A 9,409-nucleotide genomic window follows, 5' to 3' on the forward strand; every position below is an offset into this window, starting at 1 on the left:
GTCTAGATCTAGGGAAGTAATGCTCCCCATGCTCTATTCTGCCTTGGCTAGACTACACCTGGAATATTGTGTCCAATTCTGGGCACCACAATTCAAGAGAGATATTGACAAGCTGGAATGTGTCCAGAGGAGAGCGACTAAAATGATCAAGGGTCTGGAGAACAAGCCCTATGAGGAGCGGCTTAAGGAGCTGGGCATGTTTAGCCTGAAGAAGAGAAGGCTGAGAGGAGATATGATAGCCATGTATAAATATGTGAGAGGAAGCCACAGGGAGGAGGGAGCAAGCTTGTTTTCTGCTTCCTTGGAGACTAGGACGCGGAACAATGGTTTCAAACTACAAGAGAGGAGATTCCACCTGAACACGAGGAAGAACTTCCTGACTGTGAGAGCCGTTCAGCAGTGGAACTCTCTGCCCTGGAGTGTGGTGGAGGCTCCTTCTTTGGACGCTTTTAAACAGAGGCTGGATGGCCATTTGTCAGGGGTGATTTGAATGCAACATTCCTGCTTCTTGGCAGAATGGGGTTGGACTGGATGGCCCATGAGGTCTCTTCCAACTCTTTGATTCTATGATTCTATGATTCTAACTGGGAAGCCCTGGCCCTTGAGTGCTCCAGCTGGAGGTCAGCTGTGACCAGCAGTGCTGCAGAATTCGAGGAGGCACGAGTCGAGGGTGAAAGAGAGAAACGTGCCAGGAGGAAAGCGCATCAAGGTGATCGGGCATTTGGACAACGTGTCTGGTCCAGCGGAGTTGATGGCGAAGGACCATCGCTTCAATGCTGGTGGTCTTTGCTTCTTCCAGCACGCTGACATTTGTCCGTTTGTCTTCCCAAGAGATTTGCAGGATTTTTTTCAACGCCAATGGAATCATTCTAGGAGTTGAGTGTGACATCTGTAGACAGTCCACGTTTCGCAGGCGTATAGCACGGTTGGGAGAACAATGGCTTTATAAACAAGCACCTCGGTTTCCCTACAGATGTCCCAGCCCTCAAACACTCTCTGCTTCATTTGGAAAAATGCTGCACTCGCAGAGCTCAGATGGTGTTGTATTTCAGTGTCAATGTTGACTTTGGTGGAGAGGTGGCTGCCAAGGGAGCGGAAATGGTCCACATTTTCTAATGTTACACCATTATGGTGTATCACTGACATTGGAGAGGGATTGGCTGCTGACTGATGGAAGAGCACTTTGGTTTTCTCGATCAGTGTATATTATATATATATATATATATATATATATATATATATATATATATACATACACACACACACACACATACACAGACAAACAGAGATATATATTCATGTGCTGCATACACACCTGCCTCCTGCTTGCAAACACCTTCAAAGTTTGGAAACTCATCCTATGCTCGCCAGGTGCTTAGATCTGGTGCCAGGTTTGCTACGTGCCAAACAGGCAGCATTGAATGGTTTACTCCAAAATAATGTACACATGAAGGAGAAAACCAACAGCTGCTGGGCTTCAATGGACACAAACATCCCTTCACGCACAAAATTATTTAAAATGTAGCTTCAGGCTATGTGCACAAAGTGTCTATGAAACATCAATGATTTCTGTGTTTAGACTTTTAGGCCCCATCGCCAAGATGATGTCTGCACATGGAAATGGAGATATTCCAAAATTTGAAATGCAAAAGGCTTCCGGTCCTGAGTATTTCAAATAAGGGAGACCCAGTCTGTATCATTAAACATACATGCACGGATCAAGCAAGATCAAGCGCGTTGGGTTGCTGTGAGTTTTTGGGGCTGTATGGCCATGCTCCAGTAGCATTCCCTCCTGACGTTTCACCTGCGTCTGTGGCTAATGGCAGCTTCAGAGGGTATGTTGGCTGTGAAGCAAGTGGAGTGTCTGCTAGATGGTAATGATGATGATGATCATCATAATAATTGCAGACAATATAATAATAATAATAATAATAATAATAATAATAATGATATCCTCCACATTCACTGTGGTTAGGGGTGGACATTCACCATAGATTTGCACTGGAGGGTCTAAAATTATTATTATTATTTTGTGTATTTTAATATGCATCTTATAGAGATATGTTTTGATGTGTAACATTTATAGATGTACGTTTTAATATGTGCATTTGTGGTGTTTTTCTTCTGCTTATGTGTTTTTATTGTTCTGTAACACGCCTTGAGCCATAAGGAGAGGTGTGTATGTATATCTGAGGAATATGTTCAGGGTGGGGGAAGCAACCCAGGTATGGCCATGTTCCAGTAGCATTCCCTCCTGACATTTTGCCTGCATCTGTGGTTAATGGCATCTTCAGAGGTTCTGTTGGCAGTGAGGCAAGTGGAGTATATATATATATATATCTGTGGAATAATGTCCAGGGTGGGAAAAAGAACACTCATCTGTTTGAAGCAAGTGTGAATTTGCAGTTAGTGAGCTTGATTAGCATGGAGTAGCCTTGCAGCTGCAAAGTCAATCAGTGAGGGCATCTGCATAGAAGTAGCCTGGCCTTTGTTGCCTGGAGGCATCCTCTGTTTGGGAGGTGTGAACTGGCACTCGAGTGTTTCCTGTCTGGTGTTCTCCTGTTTCTGAGTGGTGTTTCCTATTTTCTGTCTTGATTCTGGTGTGTGTGTTTTTTTCATACTGGTAACCAGATTTTGTTCATTATTTCCTCCTTTTTGTTGAATTCTTCACATGCTTGTGGATTTCAGCGTCTACTCTGTGTAGCCTAACATAATGGTTGTCATAGTGTTCCAGCATTTCTGTGTTTTTAAATAATATTCTGCATCCAGGTTGGTTCAACCAGTACTGACTTCTCTGGTTGAATTAGGAAACCATGAAAATGAACAAAATCTAGTTACCAGTATTTAAAAAATACCAAAATTAATACATTAAATAAGGAACACCACTCAGATACAGGGGAACTCCAGACAGCAAACAACCAAGTACCAGTCAACACCTCCCAAACAGAGGGTGCCTTCAGTCAACACAGGCCAGGCTACCTCTGTGCAGATACCTTCACTGACTGACTTTGCAGCTTCATGTCTACTCAATGCTATTCAAGCTTGCTAATCGCAACATTCACACTTTCTTTAAAACAGAGGAACTCCAGATAGCAAACAATCAAGTGCTAGTTAACACCTCTCAAACAGAGGGTGCCTTCAAGCAACACAGGCCAAGCTACCTCTATGCAGATACCCTCACTGACTGACTTTGCCACTTCATGGCTACCCAATTGTATTTTGAGCTTGCTAATTGCAACATTCACAGTTCCTTTAAAACAGAGGAACTCTAGATAGCAAATAACCAAGGGCTAGTTAACACCTCCTAAACAGAGGTTGCCTCCAGGCAACAACAACCAGGCTCTATGCAGATACCCTCACTGACTGACTTTGTAAACTTCATGGCTATTCAATGCTTTCCCTTTCTCGTACCCTGGACATCATTCCACACACACACACACACACACTTCTTCCTTCATTGCCAACAGAACTTCTGAAGATGCCACAGATGCAGGCGAAACCGTCAGGAGAGAATGCTGCTGAAACACAGCCATGCAGCCTGAAAAACTCACAACAACCCAGTGATTCCGACCATGACATGAAAGCTTTTGACAAAACTAAGGGCCGTTCGAGAGAGGTCCTATATCCCAGGATCTGATCCCAGGTTTTTTGCTTTAGTCTGGATTATATGAGTCCACACTGCTAGATAATCCTGGGACATAGGCCCTGTTTGGAAGGGCCCTGAGATGGGTTTGCCCTGGATGTGGATGGTAGACGAAAGGTATGAGATGTGGCAGAGAAGGAAAGGCCAAACTCTCCTGACTTTGCTTCTCCCTGCAAAGTTGGGTGGGAATTCCTCTTTGGAGCCAAGCGGGCCTTGCCATGCGCTCCGGTCTTCCTCTCTAATCGGGAACAGCTGTCGGCCGGCCGCTGGTTTTTCCATTCGGAAGGCCCAAAATGGAACAGGCGGACCAAAAGCCAAGGCACAAGCGCTGCGGTTTCCCAACAGCTGCGGCTCCTGCTTTTTGTGGAGTGTTGGAAAAGCAGCTGTTTTTGGACAACTTCCTTTGGATCGGAGTGGGCAAAGCGTGGCCCTTGGACCACATTCTTCCAATGCCCGGAAGACTCTTCTTCTAGATATTCCCATTAACACAAGCCATGAACCGTTTCCTGTCGAAGGGCAAATGGATAATTCCTTTGTGCATCTGAAGTCGAACTTGCTCCCCCCCCCCCCCCCCAAGAGATAGTAACTTATAGTTTTGCTAAGGGCAAGGACACCAGGCTGGATAACAAGGGTTAAGCCTTGGTCAGTTTGGTGGGTATCATTTAATCAAGGCTTTATGCTCTATTCTCATATGTTTACAGCAGGAAGTAACCCATTTATTACTGAAAATCATGCCACAAAAGTATTTGAATTTTCCCATCTGAGGCACACCTGGGAAGAATTGGAAGAATGGTCCCCCATCTCACAAACAAGGGACTCGCTTTCCCCCTCATGGATATATTTCCCTTTATGGACACTGGGGGAAGGTTGTTGGGTTTACTCCCTGTATTATGATTTCTATATTTTCATATTTTCTCCTGTATTTCTATATTTCCCCTCATGTTTCCTTGTATTCCTGATCCTTTGCTCTCTTATCCCTCCAAAGAAGTATGTAAGGGAACCACCTGACCTTCAGAAACAAAAGCCATTTGCGATTACCAAAACCTCCAGCCAAAGACACACTTGCATGGATAATAGGAGGAGATTCTTATCTCTAGTATCAGAGATGGCCCACTAGAGTAAAGAATTGTTTGGCAAAATTTCTATCACTCTTCAAGTAAGATCAGGGGAAATCTTCCCCTCTGCTTTTTGTTTATTTCCCATTGATAGCATTAACCCCAGGCTGCCCTCATTGTTCTCCTGTCTCACAGCCAGGAAGGATCTGGATATTTTTACACATGTTGATTTGCAACACTCATGAACACAATAGATCAGCCCTGCTTGAGCTTTTTGTCTCGCAGGCCACATGGCATTTCCTTTGTTTAAAGACTCCTTCCCAAATTCCTTTGTGTTCTATCGTCCCGCCTCCCTCTCTCCTGATTTGCTGTCGCCGCCAGGTGGCAGAAGTCTCCCCATTGGATCCTACGGACCACTGGAGCTTCCTGATTGGTCCAGAGGCGCCAGGGGCGGGAGGGCCGCCTCCCAGCTGATCGCCCATCGCCCAATCACAGCGGGGAAGCTGGGGCGGGAAGTTTGAACTCTGCAACTTTGAATTTACTATAAATATGACTGCATTGATGCATTCTTCTCATGCTCCGCTGGCGAATGATTGCAGCTCTGCATCCTTTTCAGCTGAATCGCAAATAAAACCTCGATGGCTTTTCTTCAACTTGGTGAGACCTTTCATTAGGAAATCAGGGGAAAATATTTGGTGCTTCTCTTCTCACCAGGGAAAAAGAACTCTTTGATGAGTCTAATTGGTCTCTGCCTCCTGGTAAAGACCCCTAAATTTTAGCTCTAGATCACATCTACAGCAGAATCGGTTGCATGTTGCATTACAGGTACACTCAGTGCCTGACATTGACTCATAGGTGGTTATTTGCGGCTATGGATGTGGATCTCCGACGATTAAGTGTTCCCCGTGGAAATTAAATATGGAAATTTTAGTTGAGATTTAGCAAAAGCTCAGCAAGGCACAACGGGGAATAAATATGTGACTCGGCAGTTGCATTCCTGCGAAGGATTTATGGCTTACGGCGGATCACGGAAAGAAGAACATGAGTCAGGAGTGTGACAATGTGGCAAAACTCTTTTAGGCTGTCCTGACGGAAAAGTGCAGGCCCAAAATTCAGGGAAATCACATAGTTTTGCAGCCAGGCATTCGTAAGCTGACCTAACGCCGCATTCCAGTCCTGAAAAATGCCAAAGGGAAAGGAAAGCAGGTGACCGACACGCAGCCAGAGTTTTGTGGTGCTGAACCTCTGCAAAATACTCTGTTTTGTTTCCCTTGCCAAAGAGGACTTCTTTGCAATGCAAGCTTCTAATATAACGGGAGCAACTTTGCTTTAAAAGGCTGCTGCTCCATCAATATTTATCAAGAGATGTTTTTCAAAGATAGACATTCAGCCCCTCCTAAGTATTTGGCGGACATTACAACCTAACAGTCTAAAACAGTGCTGCTCATCTTTCCTAACGCCACAACGCTTTAACACAGTTCCTGTCGGAACCCATATACCTTAAAGAGCCAGACACAGGAGTATATCCAAATCAATAGTTTATTAAAGCAAAGTAAACAGGACTCAGAGACACTTGCTTCAGTGCCTCTGGTAAGAACTCAAAGTTTGCAGCAATTTGCAGCTTGAAAAACGAGCTCGGAAAATAAACCGGATTAAACTGGTAAAAAATCCGGATTAAATAAGAGTTCTTCCAAAACACACGAAAATAACACATAGTTCAAAGATTATAAGCAAACAAAGAGCCGTGAAGAGAAGCCGTCATCTAGAAGCAGTCCAAAGTTGAAGAAATCCCAGTTGAAAGTTCCGAAGTCGAAGAGGCAGTGTCGTCGTCAGAAACAGTCCGAAGTCAAGGGGAGGGGAACTCCGCAATTACGAGAATCCAAGCCAGTCAGTACACGAAGTAAGCAGCAACCTGCAGATCCAGGACCCAAGCCCAACAAGAAAGCGACGAGACCCAAAGCACGAAACCAACACTTTGCCTACTGCAAAGGTCTATCATTCCAGTGCCTTCATTTATCTTACAGCTCATCATCCGATGATGAGCTGCCCTCCACCCCATCCTCATCACTCTCAGCTGGCTTAGCCTCTACAGCTGAACGCCAACGCCCATCCCTCCAACTCTTCTACCTTTTGTCAAGACTTAGGTCTCCCCACGATTCCACGGTATCCCCAGATTGCCAATCCCCGCCACCAGAAAACCCCTCAAAAGTGTCACTGGACATTGGTTGAGTACACACATTCTGAATCTCCTGAACCTTGGTCCAATCCAGTGGTTCCTCCATCCCCACTACCCCCAGACCCATCATTCCCAGAAAAACCCATGAAATCCTCTTCCTCTGTGGGAGCAGTAAGTATGTCCCGGATCTTCTTTCTCTGATGCTCCTCATCTGACTCTTGCTCTCGAGTAATCCTCTTAATGCCTCTATTCCCATCTGCATCTCCTTCCTCCTCCTCACTCATTTCACTCTCGGAGAAACCTTCAAAGGATTCTTCATCAGTGGGTGACATAAGTATGTCCCAAATTCTCTTCCTTTGCTGCTCCTCATCTAACACCAGGGTGCCTCGTTTCCCTCCTCTACCACTCCTACTACCAGTTGCAGTGTTGCCAACAGACTCTACTACAACATTTCCTCATGTTGTGGTGACCCCCCAATCATAAAAATATTTTCGTTGCTACTTTGTAACCTTAAAGATGGCCACGGATAGGCTGATGTAAGTGACCCCCAAAGTCGAGAGATTGGGGCAAATGCCCAGAATGTCCACAATGGTCTCCGGTCTCACCATGATGAATGCCAGGGCACAGTTGCTGATCAGGAGGGTGCGCAAATCTGGGCTGCTGACAGCGATCAGCCCCACCATGAGGTTGTCTAGGGCGAAAGCATTTGCTTCAGATTGATTACCTGAAGCTTGTCCATGCACATTTGCTGGCAGAAAATGTGGATGTTCTGCAAGATGTCCAGTCCCGAGTAGAAGAAGGGGCTGATCCCGGTGCAGATGACACACAGGGCCTGCAGCTGGCACCTCTTCTTAGCCAACACGTTGAAGAGGTCACAGGTGCTCTTCTGGTTCACCTTTTGATATTTTTTCAGGTGTCAGGTACCATCTATAAAATGATTTGTACTGGTTCTCCTTAGGTTCTGTTGAGTATGAGTATTTCAGTTTCTTTTTCCACAATCACCATCTTGAACAATTGATTATTGTTATTGTTGTGTGTGATATTGATTTGTTACCGAGTCCCAGAAATTCCCTTCCCAGTTGACGGTCTCCGAAGCTGGACAGTGAAACCCAAAACCCCTCCACCTGGCGTCTTGGAGTAGCAACACGGTGGCTTTTGGCTTACCCTTCAAACGTCTTCACCCTTCACGTCGGTGGCCCTTCTTCCAGGAAGTCTTTGGAAAAGGCTTCCCTGGTGCTCCTTTGTGCCGAAAATCCAGATCAATTCACTGAGAGGAAGGGCTATGGGAGAATTTATTTTTTGTAAAAAAAAAAAAGTCCAAATTGAGTGAGGCGCCTCTTTTTCCCAAGCCGTTCCTCCTTGCGATCTGGCCCGAAGATTCAGGACCAAGGTGCCCGCTTGGAAATTTAGTCTATAATTTATCTGGACCTCCAAGCAGGGGTCCCTTTGTGGTTGCCGAATGATATCGAGCCGCTTTTAGGAGAGTCTCCCCAGCTGAGGAGATCCCAAGGACCGCACCAAAGAGGGTCCCTGAACCTTGGCGAGGGCAGCAAAGCCAATTCCAGCAGCAGGAAATATTAAAAATAATAAATCCTCACCAAAATGGAAGAAGATGGCGACCGAGATGTCTTTATTAGCGATTCAGCTGAGATCGGATGCATTGTAGGAATAGTTCCACCACAAGCATAACAATACAGAATTTACAGGCATTTTTGTAGGCAAAATACAGGTTTGAAAGTTTCAAAACTCCCTCCCTCTTTGGCTCCTTAGCAAATCAGGGAGAGGGAGGCAGGACGGAAGAGGGACAATGTGTCCAGAGAGGATGATGACATTCCACTGTCCTGTGCCCGAGGGATCAGCCAGCCAAGGAAACTAGTTTTTTTTTTGTTCTTGTGATGGATCAGTGATTAGGGATAATCATTTGATTCAGGTTTTCCCCTTCCAAGATCAGATAAGGTAAAAGGTGAGGCTGAGAAGGATGTGAAGGGAAACTTGGCAGAGGAAATCACAGTCTGATGACCTCCTCCTAAAGTCAAATAGTAACTCCAGGTCCCATTGTTCAGGTGTGAGTTCCAAGTAAATAGGTGTTTTTGTGATTCCTGATTGCCTTTTCAGCCCAGCGGGCTGCTCCCTGATCAGCCTCCCAAAGGGCAAAAGAGTTCATGGCTGGGTCAGACTTGTGAAGGAAATACATAGAAGAAAAGTATATAGATCAATCACCCCTTCTCCATCCCACCCACCAGAGAAATTTAATAAAGAAATTATTTTCAAACAATGTGAGTCCATGAGCAGGAAAGATGTCCTAGTGAGTCCAAAACATTAGGCAGAGCTGCCACGCTGGGATTGAAGCTGGTCCCTGGGAAACTACAACTCTCATGGAGGGCAGAAGTCCCAAGTTCCAGCCATTTCCCAAAAGCCTCGTGGGGTCCTTGTTGTTGTCAGTGCTTTGGCAATGTGACCAAGACTTGACCCTTGTTGTGTAGTCTGTTGCCCTTGCCCTTTGCAGAACTGTAAGTCACTATCCCTTATTTGGGG

Source organism: Anolis sagrei, chromosome 8 (assembly GCF_037176765.1).
Source record: "Anolis sagrei isolate rAnoSag1 chromosome 8, rAnoSag1.mat, whole genome shotgun sequence".
NCBI lineage: Eukaryota > Metazoa > Chordata > Lepidosauria > Squamata > Dactyloidae > Anolis > Anolis sagrei.